Source organism: Sphaeramia orbicularis, chromosome 10, assembly GCF_902148855.1.
Source record: "Sphaeramia orbicularis chromosome 10, fSphaOr1.1, whole genome shotgun sequence".
Taxonomy (NCBI): domain Eukaryota; kingdom Metazoa; phylum Chordata; class Actinopteri; order Kurtiformes; family Apogonidae; genus Sphaeramia; species Sphaeramia orbicularis.
Window position 1 is genome coordinate 23,229,260 of NC_043966.1, and position 15,069 is coordinate 23,244,328.

General features: G+C 39.8%; 1 protein-coding gene across 11 annotated transcripts in view; it reads left to right on the forward strand.

The window, feature by feature from the left end:
* The window catches only part of zic6 (zic family member 6), a 95,093-nt gene that overhangs the window by 17,416 nt on the left and 62,608 nt on the right, over nucleotides 1-15,069 (forward strand). Inside the window, exon 3 of one of the 11 annotated variants that reach the window (XR_003936370.1) lies at nucleotides 3,289-3,323. The exons of the other annotated variants lie outside the window; for them this stretch is intronic. The gene's annotated coding sequence lies outside the window, so the exon portion shown is untranslated. Of the gene's footprint in view, nucleotides 1-3,288; nucleotides 3,324-15,069 lie in introns of those variants that run through there. 11 annotated transcript variants of the gene reach the window in all.

The following is a 15,069-nucleotide window of genomic DNA, read 5'->3' on the forward strand; positions in this document are numbered from 1 at the left end:
TGCAAACAAGACATATATCTTAAGAGAACAACCACAATAAGCAGACAGAACCAGATTCTAACCGTCCTCCTGTGGTCTGTTTGGAGCCAACTCATATGAAACCAGCCTCTCTGTATCTCCAGAATGTTTATCCAGAATATACAATGAACCCACCATCACAAATCACTCATTTGTCCCTATTTATTTTCATATCATTGAACTCATCAGATGCTGTTTTGCCCCTTTTGCAGAATACATCTCTGCGTCTTTTATTTGGGGTGCTTGAGTGACCTTCATGTCACTGTTGAATGCTTGACAAATGCACTTACGGGTTTTTGATCTGTCACTGCCAAGAGATAGTCCCATTGTCAGGGGTGACTTTGTAGAAATGGCAGCGAATCAGAGGAGACTCGAGTTACTTCCAAGTCTTTCAGCCAGAGTGTAATCCTCTTCCTTTATCTTTCTGGCTGATCTGGGCCAAAGCACTGTGTGTGAGAATGATTCAATGACTCCTGGCTGCTTTTCTGTAGCTCTCAGTCACGTTTTCTCTCCCTCACTAACCATCTCTCTCTCATTCTCTAATTCTCACCCATGACTGTTTTTTGTGGCAGACTCATGTGACACTCTGCTCTTCTCATCTTCACTCCTTCTCTTTTGCTCACCTGATTGCTGATAGGAGGTCTCTGTCTTTTTTATGATCGAACATCACCACGCTGCTTGCACAAATCCTGCCCATTCTTCAGTTATTGTTGCGTCCTAGGCGAGATTAGGATTTGGCGCCCTGCAGCTGGGGCTTCTGCTGTGTTATTAGCCATTTACAAGCAAAAACATGTTGCCGTAGAGTTGGAAAAACAACTGAAATCAGTGTTTTTATGCTTAATGTATTAGCTGTCTTAGCTGGATTAACTATCCAGAAGACTATCAGCTTACTGTTCAGATTCATCCTGCAGTCTGTATCAAGTCTAGCAACTATTGCAGCATCATTATCTGGCATTAGCTTTATTTCTGCGTAGAATGTGAGATGACAAGCCTCTGTATTGGGATTTCTTTCTTCTCCTCTTTCCTGGGATCCCGCTCAGACCTGGCATTAAATCCTGACTGATCCCATCCCAAGTGGACAGCTCTAAACGCATCTGTTCACATTGAAATGCGTGCCGTTGACTGCCATTGAGGTGCACTCAGGCAGTACTACACATATGAAGCACCCATAATATAATTTTCATGCGTCTTTAAATCACTTGAATATGACACTGTTAGCGTGCTGATTTTCACTTAGAGGATGTCAGCTGAGTAGGTAGTCTTTCAGCGTGTTCCCAGGATGTATTCATGTTCACATTGCTAAGAGAATGTGGGCATATGTATCCCAGATCACCTCTGAATATGTCCTGAGTGACTGACCCCATAATGCATCCTGAGTGTGATCACACTATTGGATGGCTCAGGACAGATGTTAAGTCTGTACATGGTGTCAGATCACATTCGTAGGTGGTCTGGATCGCATATGGTCTCATTATTTTAGCAGTGTGAACACGAATATGTCCTGGGATGCACTTGTACAGCCTACTCAGCTGATGTCCTCACATTTGTATGCCAACGGTTTTCATTTTTAAGCGTTTTAAAGAATCTGAGCGCCTTTGTAAGAGCCCGTTTCTTTATTTGTGAAACATTCGCAAAGAACCATCATCTAAAATCCCATGATCACTCAACATGCACTTAAAAATTATTTCTTAAGTTACATAGGTGTGAATGACCACACTTCAAACTTGTCATTGACTATGAAAAATTTATATATTAAAGCTAGATTTGATCATGTCCTTTTCTTTCTTGCACACTTGAAGGCTTGAATCTTTTCATTATGAAATAAAACATATAAGTCAGTCAGTATAATGATCTCTGGCTCTTTCTAAATTCTGGTCTTGGACTATTTATGCTACACTTCAAATGGGAGCTAATCCCTCTCTTTCAGTGCACAAAAGCACAGGTCAGGTCAGATGGAAATGTGGGGAGCAGAGGTGCAAAACATATGTCTTTGGTTTTTCATTTTTCTTTTGCTACTTCAATGCAGAAAATGGGAAGGGCACCCGCTGGTAAATTTCTCTCTCTCTCTCTCTTTTTTATTTTTTTTATTTGAGGTCAACCTTTGGCCACCAGAAGGGATGGTGGTCTAGGCAGCCACCTCTAAGGCCTATGCCTTTAGCCAGGCTTTACACTAGGGACTTGGAGCTTATCCAAAAATCACAGCTGGATGTGTGCATGTGTCCTGTAGATACAGAATATATGTGTGTTTCTGTGGGGGGTTGGGGAGTGGGCTGCATGTGGGGCATCGGATTGGCCCACTGGCACCAGAGCCAGGAAAGATGTTGATTGGATAGATATATGTAGAGTGGCGTGCAGATTTCTATGTGCCATGTAGCTCTGTCTCCCAGAGCACTGGCCAATAGCTCCACATATTGGATGCATTACAGATTAGAGCCAATGCATCTGTGTGCACGTAACTGTGTGTGTCTGTGTGTGACTTGTGTGTCTACACAGCTCATCTGTGTGAGAGCACTTTTATCCTCCATGAACAAATCTGCACTGTCTCTGTTCAGTGAAGTGAATGCATTTTCCTCTCCCAGACTAATCATTAATTATTAACAGCAGATTTGACTTGGCATCCCAGATCGATGCAGTACCTGCAATTTGGACTGCTCTTAAATATGTTTTCAAACACGTCAAGATGTGAGTCTGTATTGAAAATTGTCATAAAACTGACAATATGATTTATTGGAGAATCCATGAATTTTTGTAGCTCAAAGTGTGCACAAATTTTCCAAAATCAGAGTATGGACAGATTAGAAAACACAGTGATGCTGGATTTTTTACGCTTACAGTAATTAACCTCTGGCCCTGTTGTCTCCAGTTGTGATAACTGATAACAGCAAACTCATTTTTACTGCCGTTCAGTTATTTTTACCTTGTATTATTATTTTTTTGTCTATGACAGATGCCACAAAGAACTCCTTTGAATATGGTCTCTAACCGAATAAACATTTAATAAAAAAAAAAGAAAAGAAAAACATTTATTGAAACCTAGTCTGTAGTTGGTGTACGTCTGAGACACCCCTTCACCCAGATGGTCTACTTGGTTGGTTCAAAGTGGCATGACAGGATGACTGTGACAAGATTAAAGACTCTCACTATGAAAACTATGGACATTTAAGTGAAGTCCATAAACTGTACTATAAAAGAGTTTAATACATAGCTGGGTCACTTGTTTGGTCTTAGTTACTTCAGAATTATCTGTTCCCTTTCTGTTTGCACTCTCAGTGGCCTCAATATCCAGAGGAAAAGAGATCTCACGAGGAAGAACAGACAAAGGTAAGAGCAGAAATAGTGTGAAAGAATAGCAAGGCCATTAAAGGATGAGAGGAAATGAGAAGAGTGCTGTTAAGAGTAGCTTGCTGCTCTCTGTCACAGACTCTCTTATTAAAGGTTCCAACTCTGTCATTGCACTTGTCAACAACATCCACCGTAAGTGATGTGATGCAAGTGTGGGACTAAACCATCAACGCTTACCATACGCACACACACACACACACACACACATTAAAAAATAAACTGTAGACACATTTGACCACGCATACACACACACTGTCCATATGGACACACAGAAACAGCATAACAGACCACATACATATTCACACAAAAAAAGAGTCACACCATCAGCACTGCTGCACATGCCACACGGTTGGACACACAAATACATCCACTGCGCTGCTTATTGAAAACATGGCAGTGCTGTCAACCCCAGACGGCTATCCTCTTCCCACCTGTCAAAAAAATGGAGAGGAAAATTCACCTGGCTGGTATCTCAATCTTCTTCTGCGCTTAGCTTAGCTTAGACCAGCCATCTGGCTCAGCAGCTCTGCTTCCCTCCTTCCCTCTTCACTAACTCTCACTCTCTCTTAGTCTTTTTTAAGTGTGTCAGCAGTTACCCAGCACAGCGGTCTTAGTAAGGCTGCTAACGTGGCTAAGTGTCACTGGGCCTCTTAGTTAGTGAATGCTGCATTTCCTATATGTGTGTGTGTGTGTGAGAGAGAGAGAGAGAGAGAGAGAGAGTGTGTGCGCTTCACAGATGGCAACGGGAGGGGAGGGAGAGTTGGAGGGGGTGATGGAGAGAGCTGTCTGAGGCTCCAGCAGCTCTCGTGTCTCTCAGGCAAGGCGGTCTGTCTGCGGGCATCTGCACTGGCACCCCCCCACCCCTCCAACACACACACACACACTCCCTCCTTTTCCACCACCATCCACTGTAGCCACGGCCACCTCACCATCCAGCGCCGTGGCTTGGCAACAACTCAAGGTGAAGAGCAGTCCCTGAAAAACGATCCTCTTGACCTCACATGTGTCACTTCACAGCCGAGCTTCTCCGTCGGCCCCCGTGGATGATTATTTTGATAAATGATAGGGGTAAATTATACATTATGGTGAGGTTGGTAGACGAACAGGCGGTGACTGGAAAGAGCATGGCTAAAAGTTGCTCAGGGAGGAGTGGTTGGGTGTGAAAGTGCATATCTGTGTTGACATCTGCATATGTGTGTGTACATAGACGTATATGTGCTGTCTTGTATCTCCCTGCTTGCTTGTTTGATGCTAAGATGGTCTCAGGGTTTGTGTGGGTCTGTGAAACTTTTGAAGATGATTAGATGACTTGTAGTATACCCTGTAAGACTGCTTTGCTCTTTCTGCTACTGGCTTATTGATCATAGTGCACAGCGACTCACGACATTATATTTAACGACGTGGCTCCTCACTATAGGCAGATAGGTCAAGATACTTTTTTTTCCTCCTTACATTCGTCTCTGAACTTGTAGTTTTAAGTATCTCTTACATCTTCCTATCAATTTGCTTCTCTAGTCAGTTACAAAAGAAGCAGCTTGATGTCGGAGTTTAACACAAATCTGATGTAATATTTTTAGTCTATTCCTTGTAGAGTTTTAATTTATGTTGTACTTACATCTGTCAAACTTTATGCAAGTTTGACTTCTTTGTGCACAAGATCTTGAATCCACTGTAGAGTTGGCCTATTTACTGCAAGTAATTTACAGCACTTTTAGGTTTTAAGAGGCAACAAGAGGAATAAAGTCTGATTCTCAAAGATCTTTTTAATCCTTTAAAGCATACAATCATTTACATAAATCATAAATTGCAGCAATTCTTTTGGGGGATTGCATTTAGCTCAGACACATCAGTGACCCAGTGCAGAGAAGCACAGTTGACACATCTGTTTCTGAGAAGTTCACGGAGGTTTGACTGCTTTAGGTGTTGGTATGCACTGATTAGCGCAAGGCTGTCTTTATCCGACCGCCATGTTTCCTACTGGGCTTCCATAAACTGTTTACTAAGGAGTCTGTTGCCATGGTTTTCAAGCCATGTTCCAATCAGTCTTTTTGACCACTCAGCTTTATTTATTCTTCAAAAAAGCCCATGCCTTCTGCATCAACCAACTGTTATACCCCTCAGACCAATTGTTCTAAATCATGTATATACTGATTGTCATTTATTTGCAGCACAAGAGGGGGTTTGGATGCTGATTTGAGCAAGACTGGTTGGAGAATCTTTACAAGCTGACACCTTTGGCTCACGGGTGGTTTGGAATAAGAGGCTTTGATGAAAGAGAGATCACTATCATAATAACCTAATAACACAGCATTCTGTTTGCTACGAGTCTAGTTAGAAACATGCGGTTGCCGTACTTTTGATCTGCCTTTAAAACAACATTTTCCAAAACCATACCTTAATGACACCCCTGGGCAAGATATGATAAAAGTGAGATAAGATAAGATTTTTATGGCCACAATTGTCTTCACTCTGATCCCACATGTCCTTTACCGTTTCTTTCATCTTTTCAAACATTTCTCTTTCTGTCTCTTTTTCTTCTTTGCTCTGTTTTAATGATGAGGAATACTCTTTTATAGATTTAAGGAGGTAAAGCGACACAGACATGAAGCATCTGCAGCAGGTCAGGTCACACCCAAGGAGCTGACTGACGCTCACTGTGTCAGTCAGGTCAGGTTTTTTTTTTTTTTTTCTTCCTATAGGCTGTAGGCAGTATCTTCAGGGTTTAATAGTCGTGTAAACTGTTTATTTCAACCCTTTGCACCTCTCTTAACAGGAAGCTGTATCCTTCAATTGGATTACAGCTAATTAAATACTACACACGTGTAGAGTCAACAAACAGAAGTGTCATACACCCCCTCCCTTTGTCTTTGTTTTAACACTCCTCCACAGATGCATAGAGCCTTTACTTTATATATATTTAACTTAAACATTCTACTTCAGTGTCATGCATTTTTTAACACATACGCTAGTTTTAGTTGAATTCTAGCGACCAGCAATGCACTTCTTTGTCTTTTTAATGTCATTTAATTACATTTAATTCCTTCTTTTTTGTTTATTTCTTTGCACTTTGAGTGATACCCAACTATGTTTTCAAACCAGAGTCACAGAAGGTTTTAATAATAAAAAACAAACAAACAGTTATTTGACACACGCCTTTTTTTAAAAAAATTTTTATTCAGTAATAATCAAGCCATGTAAATTATTTGTTTTCTGTCTTTGTCTCTATTAGGTAAGACCAAATGAATCTAGGTCATTTGTTTTTTTACCCCCATCCTTCCAAATTAGTATTCCTGTTTGTCAGGTCTGTGCTGACACAAGGTGACGTGTGACTATTTGAGGAGTGTAAAGATAATCATTGGGCAATTAATAGGGACCAAAAGGGAACCGTTAGCGATGTGCAAACTTTTGATACCTTCTCTGTGAGTTTTGGGGGACTTGGTGGGAGTACTTAAAAGCCTTCGCATTAGAAAAAACAAACTCTTTAAATAACAGTTCTTAAAAACAATGAATTAAATCATGAAGATCTCTGGGGTAAGTTTGTTGTAAGTATTTTGTGCAGCTTCTATCTGGGTGCTTCTATAAAATTGTGTTCATTTTGGTGTCTTTTTAAACCCAATAATAAAAGACAAAATTTAGACATATTTCCCCCCAGGATGTACCTAATGATGACCTCAGATAAATGCAAAAAAAATTATTCTCTAGCTCTGAGCCATCCCCAAATTAATGAATTTTAACAAAATATTAGGGCCAAAAATAGGAGCAAAATTGGGACATTAAAAACTACCTAGGTGTCAGCGCATTTTATCTGGAAAACATGGCCTGAAATGGTCTTATACAGCACTATAAATAAAGACACTGTGGTAAATTTGACAATCTTAGTGGGTTTTCTCATCCAGATATGCAGGTTTTTCATGAATCTGCAGTCTCATTCCAGGTTTTGTGTGTAACCCATCGTGTCTACTCATATTACACGCAGAACCTGCCCATTTAAACACAAATAAATTACGAATGATTTTGCAACAGCAGCCATGTTTGTGAAACACTCTGCCTTGCATAATTAATTCAATTCCCAAAATGTACCTGTGAGAGAATAAAGAGATTTTCAAAAAAATAGTAGCAAGTAATTTTTGGGTCCTTTTGACTGTGTTACATGTGGATTTTTGTATTAAAAATAATATAAAAATGTGTTTTATTTGAAGAATAGTTTCTCTTTTATCTCAATAAGTATTTATTTTGAAAATAAACCCAAAATGCTTCCAAACTTGCTTCATAACATTAGTCTACATCTGGTTTGAATTTTTTGCCCCCATGTTCAGTTTTTAGGGACCAGTTTAGTAGAATCACCCATCTATCAAATCCTCTGAAATTCACAATATCTAATACATAATAATTCAGTATAAAATATGTCATAGAGGTTGAAATGCAGTTCCTATGTACAGAGATAAGCACATCAGCTCTTCATGCTTTACTTTCTTCATCCACTGCTACTCCACAGTCTACTCTAATAACATCCCTGTGTAATTACTACGTCAGTGAACTCATCACCTACCTCATTTCTTCAGTGTTTTGTAACTTGTACTTTTCCTGTCTTTCAAAGGAGAAAAAGGGTCACTTGATAGGTGTCAATCAAGTCTATGCTTCTTAGAAACAGGTAGCTGCTTCTATTTGACTTTTTTTTGGTGTTTGGTTTGGTGTGTTTGTTGTGCTTGTTGAATGTATTTATGAGTGGGAAGAATGTAGTTTGAATGTTATTTGTGTTTTTGTATGTGGGGGGCATGTGCAGTTTCATTGTATTTATTATGCAATGACAATAAAGCTTCTGTTCTATTCTATTTTCTTTTGCCAACAGAGCTACGACAGCTATTTAAATAATCAGTTTGTTAACTATTCAAATATTCTAGTCAACTATTAATCCAGGCGACACGGTGGTGCAGTGGTTCGCACTCGTGCCTCACAGCAAGAAGGTCCTGGGTTCGATTCCAACACCAGTCGACGGGGGGCGGGACCTTTCTGTGTGGAGTTTGTATGTTCTCCCCGTGTCTGCGTGGGTTCTCTCCGGGTACTCCAGCTTCCTCCCACCATCCAAAGACATCCACTAATAGGTTAATCACTTAATCTAAATTGTCCATAGGTGTGAATGTGAGAGTGATTGTTTGTCTCTATACGTCAGCCCTGCGATGAACTGGCGACTTGTCCAGGGTGTACCCCGCCTTCGCCCCTATGTAGCTGGGATAGGCTCCAAGCGACCCCCATGACCCTAGTGAGGATAAAGCAGGTTCAGAAAATGAATGAATGAATGAACTATTAATCCAGTCATCAACTATTTTGGTATTTGATTTATCAGTTTGAGGATTTTTTAAGGACAAAATAGTCAAAATGTTGTGATTACAGTGCCTAAAATGCAGTGGTTCCCAGCCTTTTTTGGCTCTTGACCCCTTTTTGACATCACAAATTTCTGGTGACCCCAGACATTCAAAACTGAGACTTTTTTTTTTTTGCTAAAATTAATTTGTTTTTTGACCATGTAATAGTTTACTATACTATGTTCCAAATAAACATTAATTTTAGATGATATTTAGGCTATATAATGTATATAATGCACCTTTTTGGTGTCTGCTTCTCAGTTTCTCTTGGAGATGTCTTAGTGGGGCCAGGTGGGCAAAGAAATCTTTCCATTCTCTGTTCGGTCTGTTTTTCTGACTGCGACTGGGTCTGGGCAGGTTGAAGCATACTAAGGTACGCGGTCACATGATCGAGTAAATCAAGATATGCCTTCTCAGATATATCCTGCATTTTATTTGAACTTGATTTCTTTTTTGGAAAAGTGTGGGGTGTTTTAATTATAATGAAATATACAGGGTGGGGAAGCAAAATTTACAATGAACATTTAGTTGTTTTTTCTCAGCAGGCACTACGTCAATTGTTTTGAAACCAAACATATATTGATGTCATAATCATACCTAATACTATTATCCATACCTTTTCAGAAACTTTTGCCCATATAAGTAATCAGGAAAGCAAACGTCAAAGAGTGTGTGATTTGCTGAATGCACTTGTCACACCAAAGGAGATTTCAAAAATAGTTGGAGTGTCCATAAAGACTGTTTATAATGTAAAGAAGAGAATGACTATGAGCAAAACTATTACGAGAAAGTCTGGAAGATACTATTAAAGAAGAATGGGAGAAGTTGTCACCCGAATATTTGAGAAACACTTGCGCAAGTTTCAGGAAGCGTGTGAAGGCAGTTATTGAGAAAGGAGGACACATAGAATAAAAACATTTTCTATGATGTAAATTTTCTTGTGGCAAATAAATTCTGATGACTTTCAATAAACTAATTGGTCATACACTGTCTTTCAATCCCTGCCTCAAAATATTGTAAATTTTGCTTCCCCACCCTGTATATACTGAATCATTTTTAAAAATAATATCATTATTATTATTATTAATTTTTTTATCAATTACTTGAAATTTCAGGTGACCACATTTGAATACCAGGTGACCCCATGGTTGAAAAACACTGCTTTAATGGGATAATCTACTGGTTACTTCACTCTTCTATCAGAATAAACTAGATACATACATACATACATACATACATACATACATCTGTAAAATCAATACAAACTTCTTCAATAAGTTTCTGTAAAATTACAAGAGCACTTAAAGTTTGTATGTAAGCATTAAAAACTTGCATCAGGTACATGCACAATTTATTTCATTTTACTCCTGCAACTACTTGGGACTTTCTCGGTGAGCAGACTATAAATCACGGATGGATGGATAGATAGATAGATAGATAGATAGATAGATAGATAGATAGATAGATAGATAGATAGATAGATAGATAGATAGATAGATAGATAGATAGATAGATAGATAGTCATTCCAGGGCATATACAAAATAAACAGTGCACTAGAATGAAATTTTGTTGCATGACTTTCAAACACAGTATAAAAAATAAATATAGCTGTCAAATATTCAGTCTCAAATATAAAAAGTGCTGTGTGCATAGTATAAAAAAATCTGTTTTAAAAGTCTAAAATCTGTCTAAAGGCATATAAAATAGTTATAGCAGTGGGTTTTTTGTGTCTTTCATTCCCCTGTGGGTGTTTGACTTCCTTTATTGAGTTCCTGTATCTTCAAGGTGTGGACAAAACATGACAGTTAAAGATAATTTACACTGACACTAACAGATATTTTTCGCAGTTTTCTGACATTTTTAGGCCAAACAGCTCACAGGTTAATTGATTAAAATAATGGCTAGATTAATGATTAGTTTGTCTTCTTGCTTTTGTGATAATATACTTGTTCTTGTAGGCACTTAAAGTATAATGTGAGCTTAAAAAACCTCATAATCCTTCCCCCAAACCCCTCCAACCCTTTATGCACATACAAGTGGTCATGTTTCACAAACCTTCTTGCACACATACACACATTCAGACAAAGCCTTTGAAAGACTCCAGAGACTTGTTTTGTTTTTTTAAGTCTAAATCTTTTTTATTTCCATCGCTGTTCAGTGCGAGCACTCTTGTGTATTTGCATGAATGTGTGTTTGTATTCTTCTATAATCAAAGGCGTCTATTTTATGTTACTACTGCCCTACATATCGGAGCTGAGGTAGAGACCCATCAAGGGGAATGTTCTAATTAACATCTCACCATTCTCACTGACATCTCTATATCTGGTGATTTCGCTTCAACTTCCCACACCCTCAACTCCAAGGCATCCGTTCAACAGGGAATCCGTAAAACACACATAGGGTTATGTGTATTCTTTGCTGCAAGTAAAATGCTGAACGCTGATGCAGACAGGAGTAATTTTTGCAGCAAATAGGACAGTAAGGGGGGAGAAAAATACAGCCAGGCAGGTTGCCACGAAAGGGAAATACACACAGATGGCCTTGACAGACGACAGACAGAGGATGAGGAAAAAGTAGACTAACAAAGATACAGACAAAAATACATGTATGCAGGACGTATGTGCATGTAAATACCTGCACTATAGTGTGAATGCAGCATGTGTTGGAATGGACAAAATAATGTATTTGCATGTATGTGTTTGGACTATGCATCACATTAGACCACTACTGGCTCTTATTTTTTCCTTTCCTGCAATTTAATCTCATTAAAAATTTTTACAACATGCAGTGTTTGTGATTAGATTCACGTTATTGCAACAAAAGAAGTATATATTGTTGTTTTTTTTCTCTAACCAAAGTAAGATCTCAACATCAAAACTGCGGTGGGAATTTTTCAGAAATAGCAGCAATACTGATTTTTAGTTCCTGCTCTAATTCTAGATTTATGTTATGCAACAGAGTTATCTCGCCTGGGAAAGCTGCTAAACTTATAACAGTTTCTTAGCGTCAAATGGAGCCTTTTAACTCCACATAAATAGTTACTAAGACAGCTTGGTAAAGAAGGTATTTTGTATGTTATTAAATGATAAAATCACTGACTAGTGGGACAAGCTGAACTGTAAGTGATATTACAAAAATACTGATTTAAGTTGCATCTATAATAACCATTTGGTTGTCATAAACGTACGTTGTGACAACAGGCGGGCCTCCGCTTATGGTTGCTGATGTTCTGTCAGGGTTGGGGGCTGCTAGGCTGGATGGATCCTGCTGGGTCTTTTGTCACCCCTGCTAATTGAGTGATCCTGGTGACCCTGTCGTTGCTGCCTAGTAACACGTTAGCAAGAGCTGGTGTTGCTGCACTCTGCCTAAAGTCATAACTAGGTGTCTGGCACGGTGGTTGTGTGTTTTAGCAGGGCAGAGTTGAATGAAATGATTGGCAGATAGATGTATTCACTGTACTGCACACAGGATCCATTAGGTGCAGTTCAATCACTGTCATTATGGCACATTTAATAAAAGCATCCAACTGTGACTTTATTAAGTGTGGGTGGATGCATACCAAGAATAGTGTCAAGAAATAAATAATTTGTCCCTCATTGAGGCATCCTTGTTTCTGCAGGTATGCGAGTATAGAAGAGTGTATGATGAGATGGACAGACTGTTAGACCGTTTCAAAATTAGTATGCTAAAAACATATGAGAATAACACATGACAGATGCTTGCAGGGTGATATCATGCCCCATCTTCTGATTTGTCATTAAGTATGCTATAGCAGCTGCACTTGTAGGCTACATCTCACTCACTCAGTTGCGACACTCATACCATGCCAAGAAAAATCACTCATATTTCAAATGCATGCCTTTGGAATTTCTTTCAGTGAACATGTGACACTCTTCAGATAAGTGTTTTTGTGTTAACAAAATGGAAATCTTAATTTTGCTAAGCTAATTATAGCTTGTAGTGCGTTGCTAAGCAACCTAATGACAGGAGCCAGCAGGGAGTCAAGAATCTAACCTTTGGCTGGATAGAGCCAAGAGGTGACATTTGGATTTCCTTCATATCACTGTCTTTTGATGCACTGCATTTTGATGGTAGCTTTATTACACATTACAGTGCACATGATGATAAGTGTGCTTAAAGGTGACTATAATTTTTTTCATATAAGGAAGAGGAAAAAAGTGTTTTAACCCCAGGAAGAAAATTTAAACATTCAATCGATGTCAAGCTGCTTCATCTCATTGGTCTTATGAAAATGTCATACAAGTGGACTTAGATGAGTCATTTTGCACTACATAAATTTACCTCTGTCACTGCTGGCTTTATATTTTCTCTCAGGAAATGAAATATTCAGAATATGTATACAGTACCTCATGATTTTTTCCATGATGGAAAAGGCAAGAAGACCAAGCTCATTTGTTCAAACTGCTTCATTAAACTATAGAGCCATTGAAAATGCTGTTGTAACTTTTAGTTTCTTTTTTCCTGCCTGTGTTATATCGCACGATAATATCTGGTCGTGGAGGGACTAGAGTGTTATTGCAGAAAGCCCTGTGCTTCTCTTCTGAAGCATCATACATGGTTAGATGGCTGGTTGAATTGTGTTGGTGATTCCACTACAATGCAACACATGCACAATCCATCTCGGATCACCACCCAAAGACGACGTCTGTATGCTCTGAAAAATTTCTTTGTGTGGGTCTGATTTTTCCTCCTATCAAAGGCGAGAGGCAGGGGGGGATCCATGGCTCAGCGCCAAAATAGTTTTGAAGTATCTGTGAAAAGACTCCTCTTAATCCGTTTTATTTGCTCTGCTACCTCCGAACCATTTGTCCACGCAGAGCTCCCAAACCCTCCACTCCACCCAGCCATCTCAAGGATTTAGTGTGGTAAAGCAGAGGTGCAAGAGCCTACAGACAGTTAAAAAAAAGCCATCTGGCCAGGGAGGGGGGAGTGCAGTGAGGTGGGGGTGTCGGGGAGGTTTGGGGCGGAGGAGTCGTGCTAGGCAATCAAAATGACGGACAGCAGTGAGAAGTGTTTTGCGGGCTCCCACGTACATGCAAAGTAGCCCAACTTGTGAGCTTTCACAGCTCCCTCTGGTCTTCAGGTAAACACTGACTGACCGAGGTATGCATGGTCTTTCCCCACCTCAGTGAGTGTGTGTGTGTATGCGTGTTTGTGTATGGTAATAATGTGTTTGTTGGCTTGCTTGTGAAAGGAAAGCGTCTGTGTGAGTGTGGACTTTTTTATGTTTACGTCCATGTCAGTGGCTCGTGCATTTATGTGTTCTACAGGAGAGGTGCCAAGTTTATTTCTGTACTTATTTTTTTCTTTTCTTGCCAGTGATAGTGTTTGCCTGTGTACAGTATTTTACCAGAGAAGTCAGGGTTAGCAGGTGAAATAAACAGCATCCATATTTCATGAACCATAAAAAAAAAAAAGAAAAAAGAAAAAAGTGGATTCGACACAGGCTCAGTTCTAAGGACACTGTGAAATGGGCACACAATTGTTTCTCTTCGCTCTGAGCAAATATTATAATCCTATTCTCTTATGCTTTCCATCTTGCCCTCTCTCCCTAATGTTCACCCCAATGGCGGCCCCTTTCCCTGAGTGAAAACCCCTGTGTGGAGGCTTCATTTTTCACTCTCCCTTTGGGGCTCTGTTGTCAGAGAGCAGCCCTTAGGAAGTCTTTATTTCTGCCAGGCAGGGCCTCTTGCGTTCCTCCACCCTCTCCCTCCGTTCTCATGGCTGTCCCCCCCACCTGCTGGGATCCTGATCCCAGCCGGGGCAGGGCTTCAGCGGGGGACAATTACTGCTGCTCCCCAGCTTTGATCATCTGACCACATGGAAGCATAACAGCTGACCACATGTTTCAACAGACAAGAAGAAGAAGTAAAGAGAGAAAGAGGAAGAGTTAGAATAGGGTGAGAAGAAGCGAAGGCATGCAAAGAAAAGAAATCCCCTTTTCATTTAAGTTGAGCCCAAAGTTCTATTTCACTTTGGAGGCTTTACGGAGAGTTAACCAGAATGCTCAAATCTGTGTTTCAGACGCTTCCCTTTGATGGTGATTATTTATTTGGATCAGGGCAACCATACTTATTACGGACTATGTCTGGCTACAGCCTCCAATAAAGTTCGGTTTCAATTTGCCACTCTCCCTTTTGTGTATGCCGCTGAGAGAGAAAGAGAGAAGCAATTTGAGGCAGCCCTTGTAAAAAGTGAGTGCTAAGTCTGCTGGTACTGTCGGCCAAATTGTCACGAGGCCAACTGGGCTCTGCTGTCTTGTTCTGGGCACTGTTTGGCTTTTTCTCAACTTAGGCCTCAGTTTCATTCAGACAGCTTCTCCAC